At 25.4% G+C, this 13,888-nt stretch overlaps 1 long non-coding RNA gene across 1 annotated transcript; it reads right to left on the bottom strand.

Moving 5' to 3' along the window:
• Window positions 1–10,852: 10,852 nt before the first annotated feature.
• On the bottom strand, window positions 10,853–11,956 carry LOC136990921 (uncharacterized). The gene is made up of 3 exons (XR_010879588.1): window positions 11,705–11,956; window positions 11,245–11,332; window positions 10,853–11,140 (listed from the first exon to the last, which is right to left on the bottom strand). It is a non-coding gene; the product is annotated as an uncharacterized lncRNA (long non-coding RNA).
• Between the last annotated feature and the right edge of the window lie 1,932 nt (window positions 11,957–13,888).

Below are 13,888 nucleotides of genomic sequence, written 5' to 3'. Positions count from 1 at the left end.
CACTCAATCTCTCTTCTTCTCTCTCGTTTTTCATACTTGAAGCATTGAAAATTTAATTAAAATTAATTTTATAAAAATCAAAATATTTTATAATAAAAATTATTTATGTTATTCAGTTAATACAAATAACCACTTACTTCGTTTCTTGTATCGTTTAGAGAATTTTTTTTAATTTACAAAAAACTTTTTATTATAGTTTATAGTTTTATTTAAAAAAATTAAGTGTGTAAATTTTAAAATAAATTTTTTATATATTATTTAATAATTTAATTATGTCTAAAGTTTAGTGCATTCAACGGAAAAATTGTTACTTGAATTTGCAACTATAATTTCATTAACTGTTTCAATGCATAAAATAATTTATAACTTCTGTAAAAACAAAATATTCGACTGTATATTATTCTTTTATAAGAATTTTTTAAGTAATTCTCAATAAATGTTATTGGTGCAAACAAAATAAAAACAAATATAAAATTGTACTAAAGAGTGTGTCGTGTCGTGGAAACAAATGAGATTTTTTTTCATTATTTAGTTAAAAAACGAGAAATTAATTCGAATTTCCATACAAATTCTAGCATTGTATCTTTAAAAAGATAATCTTTTCTAAAAATTTATTCGTAAATAAAAAGAATGATTACATAAAAATTATGAATAATGCATTACAAATTGAGAAAAAAGGCTACATATATATGATATATAATTATTTATTAAGATGCATTTACATTACTTCTACAAGATGAAATGTTTTTCTAACTTCTTTTTGCAGAAAATAAGTAAGAAATATTGATGTAGAATATTCATTTATCTGGTAAAATGTTTCCCCCCTATAAGAGTAATTTAAATATAAATAAAAAATAATTGGAAAATGTCTTTTGATAATAACAAGTATTTGCTTTATATTATGCAATAAAAAGTAACTACCAATATATTAAGTATAATTAGGTATTAATAATATAATCAAGTATTACTTAGAAATTTAATAGATACATTATTTAAAAAGTATAAGCAAATAATGTAGAATATTTTAAAAATTTGAATCATAACTTCTTAGTCATCATTTTTCTGTAAATAATGGCATATTAATTGCAGAAAAAAAATGCATCTTATGTATTAGGAGAAAACAAATGCATGTAGTGTCATAAAGAGAAAAGAAATATAGAGATTAAATCGATGTTTTATAGTTTTAATTTTATTTTTTAAAATTTACATTTCTTAAGTAAGAATTGTGTTTAATTTATAAATGAATAAAGCTCTATATTGTTAAACAATCATATTTTCTAGTAATTATTTTTGTTAATTTATAACGATGAGAATTTTTAAAAATTATGCTTAAAACTTTCATAGAGAAACTTCTTTATTGTACCAATATTTTGTTACCTCATTCGATACTTTTATGTACTGTACCTATTATGTACTATTCTATAAGTTATACGAATACTTAATTACTAAAAATTTACTAAAAAAATAATAAATATTTTATAAAATCCGAGAATTATTACAAAAATATTCATGGAATATAGAGTAGTAACATTTTTTCCAGAACTCGTAGATATTGTTTACTGTTTCCATTTATTTGCATAAATATCATAACGTTTCACAAAAATAGTATTTTCACATTTCTCGTGTTATGTTGTGTTACATATGTAAATATATTAAAATATATAAATATTAACTTTAGAAAGTTTAATAGGCCTATTGTTAATGCTGTATAATTTTAGTATAAAGATAATAAAGATGATTACAAATTTTATGATCACTTGACCTATTTTAATTATTTGCATGACTTAATTATTTTTATTTTTAATTTGGTGTTGATGAAGTGCATCCTAAACGTCATATACACCTATGCTTAGTGCTATGCTGCACCAAAGTCGAAGCGTAATTATGGAAAACAAATGTTTTGTTTACGTGCTGTTCGTTTATGCACCTGTGTTTAAGAATATTCTATGTGATATGTGTTTAGTATGGCATTGTTCTGTAATATGATGTATGTGCTGGTGTGAATCCCAATGTTTCGACACCTTTGTATAGTGTATGTGGTATCACGCCTGTGCAAGAAAGGATTTAGCGTAATACATACGTCATCCATAATATTAATACATACAAGATTTATACAGATTTCATAAAAGAAATCATTTTAATTAAAATTAAAATAGAAAAATTTCTGATTACTTGTAATATATTAAATATTTTATTTTATCTATTTTAGCTCATTTTTAAAAACAATTGTTAACTACAGGAAGCAGATAGCTAAATATTTCTTCAAAATTCTTATTTTAAAAAATAATAATAAATAAAGAATGCGATTATTCTCAGTGTTATATTGATGTCCGTTATTATTATCATGCAGATGTAGATTATTCTGTATCCTGTATAAGATACTGTATAAATTAGTTAGCCATTTTAAAGTTAAATTATTTATTTAATATTTTTAAAATTATATTTTTAATTAAAATAATAAACTTATTTGAAGACAAAAAACTTAAACAAAACGATTGGGTTGGTACAATAAGATAACATATCAGAGATCTACCATGAAAAAGTGCCTCCTAGAGGACTTTTTGTGGGAAACTAGCTTCTATGCGTGTGTTAAAGAAGAATTTAGTTGTTTTTTAACCCCTTTCTACACACAGTATATAAACTGAAAAATTATATACTGCGTGTATTTGCTGTATATATAAAATAGTTTGTTTATAAGTAGTTGTATTAATCAAAACTATTTATTTATAAATTAATTTGTTACTTTAGATAATTAACAATAAGGAAGTATAATTAATCTTACAGTATAAATTACAGTATTATGAAGAAAACTTGAGCATTAAATCACTGCTATTTTGTATTCCTATAATGGTTTCTTCTGTTTTAGAGGAAATGGTAAATTGACATTCTAATTACTCTGTTTTATGATTGTGAGCCTTTCCAATTATATAATTTGCAATTCTGTATTAAAATTAGTATAGTAATTTGGATAACGATATAATTTTTTTTCCTGTAATAGAATTTGTCCTAGATTGAAAAATATTGTACAAGCGAATTACTTTGCTATATGCTAAGTAATAGGTATATAAGTACAGTATAAGCAATTACATATAGCAAAGAAATTCGAATTATATAATTCTCCTATTAATTTTCATTTTTCTGAAGTAATATATACAGTATTAGATTAGTGTTTGATTACTTTACGTCAGTAAAATTCTCAACACTTCTAGAACCTTACTAACTAATGTTATTCCTACTCTTCAGAAATTCTTATTTAAAAAGTGAAGTTGATTCACAGAACTAATGGTAACAGCATGATTTAATATAGAAGTTTATTAAGCGTTTTGAACATTATTTATTTTATTGTTTTCTAATTTCGTTAACGTTAACTTTTAAAAGAAACAGCTTTAATCCATTGTAAACAGAAGCTTAATTTTGTTGTTTTCATATTAATCTAAGTTAAATAATGTTATTGTAGAACTTTTTAGTTTAGTATGCTAATCTGCGTCCGTATTAAATAATTGAAGTAAAATGTTTATTTTGTAAAAGATAGTAGTTGCTAGGATTATAATGTAATCTACGTTGTAATCCTCATAAAATTAACAAAATCCAAATTAATTGGATGAAATGTTTAGAGTATACCTAACACATTCTGTTTTCGCAATAAATTGATTAAGTTATTTATTTTTATTTACATGTTCGGAAAAATTAATAAATTATCTTCGTTGAAGTATAATTTTATTTTAGACATAATATATTTAAAATTATCGTGTATTTTCTAGTTCATTACACCAACTATAAGTGATATAAAATACAGTAAAACTTGTTTTAAATAGAACCTGCATGAAATGAAACCTGCATAAACGAAAAAAATAATTTGGTACCGTACGATTCCATTTTATACAAATTATATTCTACTAACAGAGGAAAAGATTAATTCATGTACTGCTAACATACTGTATGCCTACAGATCTTTCTTATATAAAGTTCAAAAATGGTATATTGTTCATAATTCTGCTTTAATCCATATTTATGTATTTTTAATAATTTCTATTTACTGTAGGAAAAGTATATAATATATGTTAAAAGGTAAATAATATGGATGTTAAAAAGTTAGTATGTAAGAATATTTATAAAATACTTAAACACTGTAATCACAGAGGTAGTCGAATCTAGAGTATGTTAACCACAGAGATTTTTGTGGTAGCATAATCGAGAGAATGTTAACCACAGAAGATTTTATGGCACTAAAATCGACAATATGTTTACATCCGAGATGTTAGAATCTATGGTAAAGATTATCAGTAATGTTAATTAATTTTACAATTTTTTAGTTTTTGGAAAAAATGTGAAAATAAAGTCTAGAATTAACAAACACTTATCATTAAACACGTAAATATATATATCTAAAAACACACTGTAATTGAAATACACAGTTGGACATTAAAATTGCTACACCGTGAAGAATGCATGCAACAAACACGAAATTTGCATGAAAAGTACTCCATTCTGGGTGCTCTGTACCTCAAGATTACCTATCAATTTGATCATGTCTTCCTTTCATTATACTGTATGTGTAAAACAAATATAATTCTGCTATTTGCTTTCCTTCCTGGTGTAGCAATTCTAATGGCTAGCAGTACATAAATCGATTTAACACAGATATATAAGCAGTTACTTTTATGAATTTTGAATTTAATTATAAAACATTATACCATAGAAATGACTACATTAATTAGTATCAGAAGTTAGGATAAACACTGCTGATATTAATTACTTTATTAAAATGCTCTTAAGAGTATTAATGATATATTACAATACTAACACACATTATTAATCTCTTTGTAATTTAAATAAACTCCAACCAGATTTCATAAAAGAAATCATTTTAATTAAAATGAAAATAGAAAAATTTCTGATTACTTGTAATATATTAAATATTTTATCTTATCTATTTTAGCTCATTTTAAAAACAATTGTTAACTACAGGAAGCAGATAGCTAAATATTTCTTCAAAATTCTTATTTTAAAAAATAATAATAAATAAAGAATGCGATTATTCTCAGTGTTACATTGTGTCGTTATATTATCATGCAGAATGTAGATTATACTAGTAATCCTGTACTAAGATACTGTATAAATTTAGATTACAGTTAAAAGATCATTAAGAGCAACGTCTAAATTAATCTTCATTTGCTAAAAAAAATGATTGAATTTATCACAATTTACTCTAAGAAACTGAGATAAAAATTTAATAGTTTTTTTCCCATTTAAATTTTTTTTGTTGTCTCACAATTAACTTTTACTAATTCTGCTTCTGTATTCTTTTTTATTTTTTATTTTTGTAATGATGATGTGGCTCTAAACAAGTAGCTCGATTTTGTTAGATAAAAGGAATTTGGAGATGTACTTCTATGTCTATTTGACGTCATTTTAATACTTTCTCATTAAAGAATGGTAAAATAATGTCAAATTGATGCAAGTGTATTTTTTCGACAAAAGAATGATATAAAAATATAAACATCTTTAATATCATCCTACGTGTTATAGAATGTTATTAGTTTTATAGACTACGTGCTTATATATATATGCTATATCATATATACTTATAATGTAACAATTATAACTTCAGAACATATTTTTCACAGCAAAAAATTATAGATATGATTACTATATAAAACGTTAGAATTTTATTTAATGTATACAAAATAATTAATGAAGAAGTAAGACGGTGATTATCTTCAATACGCAGATACAAGATATTATCACAGAAATATCAAGAAATGTATACATTTATTTATGAATACGATATTTTAATGCTGTTCTAATATAGGCAAATTACCTAATTATCATTCTGTTTACATTTAGAACATTATTAATCTGGCAGTGTAACGTGTCTTAGATGCAAACAATGAATATCAATTAATCTACCTTTAGTGATCGTATTTTAAAATTTCGAAATAAAATCCCTAAAGGTATGTTTCCTATATTACTAGATGCAATTTTTACACATTATTTATGTTAAAATTTGTTTTTGATAACGAGTAATTATTTATTGTGACATCGTCACAATGTTGGACTGCAGTTTATAATCATATTCTTAATATATTCAATTTAAAATATATGTCCTCCATCTCACATTTGTAGTAACTTGCCCCTGTACATCATACTTTTCCTGAAAAGATCATAGTCATGTCGGTCATCTATGTTAACTCCATTCAAGAAGAAATTTTTGAATTGAATTTGCGTGACTTCTGGTCTAGAATAGAACTTATTATATAGTTAATCGGGTTTTCCTTCCCCTATTATGTCCATATCTGTTTTCGTCTTTCATCTATCTAACAACTTTCTCGAAACTCAGGGAGGACAGACAATCAGACCGACGGCAGTGGGAATTCATAGATCTACAATTTTTTAAAATTGCAATCTAACTATTATTAGACTAAAAAATGTTGTGGAAATCGAAAATTTTCTCATTTATCATTTAAGTGATCCTCAATTTAATTTGTTATCTTTTTGGATTAAATTGTTTTCTATTTATATTTTTGTTTAGAATATTCTTTAACTTTTTTATTTTAATATTAAAATTATTAACAAAGAAAATTATCTTTACAGAATATTTGCATAAAAGCTTAATTTTTATCTTTCTTTAAACTTATGACATGATCTCATGCTTTATAGTAGAAAAGATTTATTTACTGTGTAAATGATTTATGAACAAAATTACATATTTAAATGTTATTTCATTATACATGACTTTATATTTAACAATATTATCATATACATTTTACATAAGACAAGTTTGAATGATAAATATAGAGTAGAAGTACTTAAACCATTATATACTGTACTCATTATTGATATTTCTTATTTAGTATTTAAAAATAAAGATATAAAGTTAGCTATAAATATTTATTGCATGAATAATATTGTATATAAATTTGTTAAGATTATATTATTTATTATCAATTTATATTGACGAATTGTAAATTGTTTTACTTTTCCATATTTGAGAAAAAAAATTGGTAGAATATTACAGCAAATCACTGTATTCAAAGTTCTTTCGAGATGATGTTACTTGATATTAGAAATGCCATAAACAATAACGTTTACTGAATTGTTTCATCTCCTTTGAGAATCTCTTCTCTTGATAATTTTACAAAGATGTTCTGTTTATAGTTTTGAAAAGTTGATTGCTTTTAATCTCTATTATTTATATTTTTATATGTACTGTAAATATTTACTTCGAAATGTCATCTGATTACATTTCGAATAAAAATTTGCTTTATATTTTTCAATATAATCTTTGTTTTTTACGTACATTCAAGTGGAATTTTTCGTATTTTTAATTAATGTAAATATTTTAAAATTAATTTTTTTTATATTTAAGTATTAATAAGTAATGATTTCTACAATTTCTAAGAAAATCCTTAAATACCTTTCATTAATTAAATTATTTTAATATATATACTTGGTAAAAAATTGTATATAAATTTTCAATGAATATGAATGGTTCTTTGTGTTTTCTCATTAAAAATTCATTATTTTTATTACAGTAAAGATATAAAATATAAATTTTTCATAAACTTCGATCGATTTTTTAATAAAATATTTATTCACGAAAAATACTTATATACAACTTAGTAATTAGTTTCAAATTTTAATTATTTTCTGTAAGTAGATTTTAATTAAGTTGGTATCAAGAAATAATATAAAGTTCCATCATTTTTGAACAGAATTTCTTTTAAAAAATGTGATTGATTAATATTCATAACGTCCATTAACGTCCATTAACGTCATCTCAAAATTTTACAGAAAATTATCTTCAGCATTATAACTTTATTTAGGATAAAGTATGGAGATATCTTAATATTCTTCTATGTTTTGGTTGTTTTTTTAACTAAAAAAGTCATCGACTCGTAAAAAATACAATTTTCAGGAACCGTTTATCATTACTTTATTGGGTTCTATTTATCTTGATGCTTATAAATACTAGTTACGATATGTATTGACCTACACTATACTGTCTCACTATATACTTATAGTGAAGCTCTTACTTTACGTAACTATAACTGTTATATATTTAGTTTTACTTACACTATACTTATCATTTTTCGACAAGTAGCACATTACAACATATAAATTTTATTAATTTATATGGCTTTTTATCTATTATCTAGGATAATAGTGATGAACAAAAGTTCTGAAAAACACCACCGTTGGTTTTCTTTCTCATTGGAAATCGATAACTCAATCCACGCAAATGGGGCTTTTAACTTTTTTCTGCGTGAGAGGACGCCCATTCAAAGAAGCAAAAGGAGACTAACTTTTTTAACAAGAAAATTAAATTTAACTAACTATGTTGTTTTACACCTCTGCCTTCAAGACAATGCGATTTTACACAGTCGCAATTACATTATGGGTCGAGAGAGATGTTAGAGGTGCCTCCAGACATAAATACCAGATACTGGCAGCGTACAAAAGAGACGTTACAGGTTCGAATTCAAATCGATACAGTGGATAATCGTTGGGATTGAGATGGTTAGATGAGGCAGTGAAAAAAATTGTCTAAAGTGTTCATGGAAAATGTTTAAGTTCACTCGTTTGACTTCTATGGATCGGTTGGTGGAAAGCAGCAATGTTCTTTTAAGCCTTGAGGACAGAGTTTTGACAACGTCTTCGTATCTTTTCTATCTTCCTCTCTTCAATTATTTTGAGATTCTGCCCAGACTCCTTTCGTAAATTTTCTTTGGAAGACAGACGGGTTACGTTTTTTTTTTCGATCGACTCTTTGAATTGTCACCAAAAGTTTACGGGATCAATCGGATCCAAACAGGGCTCGTGCTGCTACAGTTGTAGGCCTATTTGTTTGTGCTCCTCAATTAATGTTTTATGTATTGTCATTTTATGTTTTATATACATAAAACATTAAGTGACAATTAAAGTTCGTTAACATTACAGTAAAATCTCCATTTTACAGATCATTTCGGACGAGGGGGTATTCATTAAAGTCGAAAAACCGTTATATAATAAAGTAGATTATCCGAATATCTGTGTTAAAAATTGATAAATTACTTAGTTTATTCGTTTTTATTTCTGTAGTTACGTTTGCATAATTACACTAAACAAATAAATAATGTCAGACGATATATTTCACAAATTTGAAATATTGAAAAATTAAATCTTCTTCATTCTTCTGTCTTGTCCAATCACCAGCATAAAACAGTTTTTTCTTCGCAGAGACAAACTTTTCATTGAGGCTACTCCTAAGAAAAGATTATGTAAAACAGTTTAAAATTTCATTGGTAATAAACCAAACAATTTAAAATCTGTATATCAATATAATTACAAATTAAAATGGCAGTAATCTTAATAAAGAGGTCGTCTCTGCGAAGAAAAAACTGTTTTTTTTTCTGGTGACTGGACAATACGAAAGAATGAAGAAGACTTAGTTTCTTCGATACTTTAAATAAATAATGTTCTTAAAAAAGAAAACAAAATTTAAACTTGACAAGAAGCACAAGAAAACTTTCCTTTGTATTCGTATTTGTATGATGATATACAGTTCACTTTAATCCCTTAAAATAATACTTTAATTTAATTACACATAAAAAGCAAATTTTCGGTTTGTGTATGTCGTACGAACCGGAAAATTTTTCAATATAAATAAATAAAAATAAATTGTATAAGAGAAAATAATAATGATGTGATCTGATGTTATCTGATGTTAATTTTTCTTTATGAGTTTCATAATTTTTTGCATTTAAGACTTTTCGCGGCAGCTTTAGGACCGCTTTCAATCAATCATCAGTAGTGGAAGTTTTCACTTCCAGTTTTATTGCTAAGAGTACAGTTACACCTACTTTACTCGGTACTCTTCTCCCTTAATTGTTGACATTCTGTTGGGTAAACAAGGGGCAAAAGGCCTGTGGTGAAGACATTCACTGGCTCATAGGCATGCATGAGAGAAGGAAGCTGCTTGATCCATTCTTCACACCAAGTTTGAGGCACCAACACTTTGGCCACAAAGTTTTCTGAAGACTATGTTGTGTCTACTTTTGAAGCTTTGAAGTCATCCACTGCTGACTTTAAATTTGCTATGGCAAGACGTTTTTCAAAATCTTAGCTTTCCTTTGTAACATCATTCTGCTTAAGAGAAATTCCTTGGCCTTACCATTACACAAACCATTTTTCTTATACATTCATCTACATCTGGAAAAGAACATTTTAAAATTTTTTCACTTTGTTTTTATTGTTTTAAAAGTTTCTCTACTGAATCTCTGTTCTCTATTATTGTTGAAAAGTACTCGACAGACTATCAAACTTGTTGCAACTTTCTTCTTTTTCATCTGAGCATTTCCATCCAAAAATTAAAATTATCAATTTTTATTCATTTGAGAAGACATCAACTTTCTTTTTACACTAGCAATTTGCTTCTCTTAATGTCACAATAACAAATGTAAATAAACGAAAAACATCGGTCAAGCAAATTTATTAAAATTCATTATAACATGCCACCTGAAATAAGCAATAAGATACAAGCCAAACTCTTAGCCAACCAGAGAAAATCAGCATTAATTGCAACCATGCAATGTATTGCAAGAGATGTTTTCAACTATATTTATGCTATCAAAATGTAGTTGCTGAGTTTTGAATTTGTAATTGACACTTCAGTCCATAATTTGTGATATGAGAAGCTTTGGGAGAAAATTATTTGAGAGAAACATGGAAAATATTAAGAAAGTAGGCTGAAAATGCAGGAAAAAAATTGAGATGGAGTATTTATGTAAAGTTTTGAAATCTAGTAAATATTTTAAAATAATTTATAAAAACTCATTGTGGGTATCTTGAAACTCGCCGGTTCAAGAAATAATAAAAATATATAGTTATCTTTTATCTAAATGTAGGAAATGTATTTGTGGTTACAGTATATAAATTGTCTAAAATTAGATAATGAAATAAATACTATTACTTTCAACTTATTTGCAGTGATTATGATTAAGTTTTTATCTCCCCTGGAAATTCCGTAATCAGCAATGAAACCTTTTTCACTATTCCTTCATCATGCATCAGTCTTTGTTTCCATTAACATTTTCTTCAGAAATTTGCATCATACTGCATTCTAATACATCATTATAGAAGTCTTCTTTTGTTTTAACTTCTACTGTTAAATGTTGTTATTCGGAGAAAAGAAAACTATTAAGGAGTCTCTTGTAAATGAACAGTCCGAGAACGATTCGATTTTATTATAAAACAAAAACTTACACGTATTTAAATATTCCTTTTCTAATTCCCAGTGCAAATTATTGATTTGGTAAAAATGTTTCCTTGTAAATCCGTCTCCAAAAACCACCTTTAATAACAAATAAATTAAATTCAATTATTTCTAAATTTAATGAATTGTAAAAATCATATAATTAAATTTTTAAACGTTTTAAACGATTTTCATTTATTTCTAGAAAATCTTTAATGAATTCTTAATAGGCAGCAATGGTTTGTGTAGTAATGTGTCGTTTAGAATTTTAAACTCATAATTTAAATTATCTTCTAACATTTTACGTATGAAACAAAACTAAATATAAATCTTGATTTATATTAATACCATCAATATTTAATTTCTATTGATTCGGGGATCAAATTTATTAAATTACATTTAAAATTTTTGTTTGTAATATCAGATTTACTAGAAAAATATTTATTTATTATTATTTTTTAAAAATTTTACCTTTATTTATTTTGAAACAACAAATGTAATACTTTACTCTTTATAGATTAAAAAGTAATTATGGAAGGAGAAAGGAAAACTCGAAAGATGTTCAAAATATAAATGAAATTTCTAAATTATTAGGATTCAAATACAGAATTCCAGATTTATTACAAAGGTAGAGTTTTCTCTGTTTTAGCAAATACAGAAAAGTACACATTAATTTAGTTAGTAGTTAAGTAGACTAAATGAAATTTCCAATCAAAATCTTACCTTTCATTAAGTAACAATTATCCAATTAAATTAGAAGATACAGATGTAAAAACTGTAGAAACTGTATATTTCTTTTTAAATTTTAAATAATTAAATATTGATTAAAATTGATTGGAACACATCCCAATTTAGCCGAAATTAAATTGTTTTATTACAAGCTAACCCATGATATAGAATTGTCAGACACCACACTTCATGTAAATTGTATTCAAATTCTTGTGTGTTAAGAGTGTGAATTGTAATGCTAAATTGTTGCATGTAGTGTAAGAAAAACTGAAGAGGAAATAAGTCATTCCTTTGTTTTCCTTCGTTGAAATTTGTTGGAAATGTATGTCATGTATTGAACACTTATAAATTACGAAAGTTGTTGCTTTTTCTTCACGTTAATATTAGAAGTGTATGTTAGGGACTTTTAGGGTTAATTTCCCATATTGTCATCTCTGTAATTAATTATTGTTCTGGAAAATGCGTTGAATTTTCAATTATATTAACTGTTCCACTGATATATTTAATATGGTATGACAATATACCTATTCTACAAAAGTAATTTCCGAAAGAAGATAATTCGAGGTACTTATTAAATAATGTATCAAGTATATTTATAAAACTGTAACGTGAAATGTGATTACAAAATAAGCTTTTAATGTAATTTAAATTCGTAAAAGAATCCTTAATTATTGTCGATATTAAACGAAAAGGAAGTAGCGAAATTAAACTACTTATCTTGATTTTTCTTTCTTGTGTCTTGAAGAGAAAATGTCAAAAAAAAATTCGTTCTTGGAGAAACACAAATTTCCTAATTTTGGGTAATCTTGGAAATTGTCTGAAATGAAATTCTTATAAGATAATACACGAAATCATAGCATAATTTAGTACTTTAAAGGTTTATGTGGAAAAAGTATTAACATTAAAAGTATTAAAAGTTATAACAAAGTACTAAAAGTTGTCTTTCGATTTAAATGTGACAACTGATTCTGATCAAATTATTAATCAATTTATGACATTAATGCCTTTGGTAATATTTCTTTCACTGTTTTATTTGATTTCAACACTGGAAAATAAACCTATCTGTTTAGGATATCGCTTACATTACATATATTTGACACAATCCGGTTTCTATATCGATTATATATTTTAAGAAACAGCTTCTACACAAATTATTTGTGCTTCAATGTCCTTAATTTTTTAATTTTGTTTTATATTGCCCATGTAGAATTTGTTTATATATAGGAGTTTTTATACTGGGGTAGTGTCGAAGTAGTAAAGGTAGGAAGTCTTATTCAAAAGATAAAACAAAACAGCTTCTATATACTTACAGAGATTTTGTCATTTACTTTATGTATCTCCTATTCAAACATGAAATATCGCTTACTTTCGAACCGAATCACTTTCAAAATCACCTACCGAATCAAAATTTTGCTAACAACAAAAAGAAAGAACAATTTGAAACTATTGTTTATTAGTTTCCAATTGTTCTCTTTTCTATTGTTGACGTCACCACAAATGCGTCACTTGAAATTTCTACGTGAAATCATTTAGATCATCACTATAAATGTCCAATATTTGTGGGTACTTTTTAAATTTATTATAATTCAGCATAATTGAAAATTAATAAAAATTGGTAGGAAAATATAAGGGATTATTTCTGTAAATCATATTATCTTATATTAAAAATACGGTGTAATTCTTCCTTCGAACTTTGTTATGTTTGAAATCCACTTTGATATTTTAACTTAATTTTATAAATTAACATTTTAAAACTTCTCTTTTAACTACAATTCCTTAATTTTTCCAATCTGCAAGTCTGTCTGTCCTTTCTTAATCATGAGAATGTTTCTTCAATTTCTTAAATTCTTAATCATGGCCTGTTATTTAGTATATAATGTGCTAATACTACGCATTAATTAATTAATCTAACCGTTTAGAAGACAC

The sequence above is a fragment of the Centruroides vittatus genome, unplaced genomic scaffold (assembly GCF_030686945.1).
Source record: "Centruroides vittatus isolate TY-2023 unplaced genomic scaffold, ASM3068694v2 contig_10, whole genome shotgun sequence".
Classification (NCBI taxonomy): domain Eukaryota; kingdom Metazoa; phylum Arthropoda; class Arachnida; order Scorpiones; family Buthidae; genus Centruroides; species Centruroides vittatus.
The sequence above is the reverse complement of the archived record's forward strand: the minus strand, read 5'-3'. Positions and strand labels throughout refer to the sequence as shown.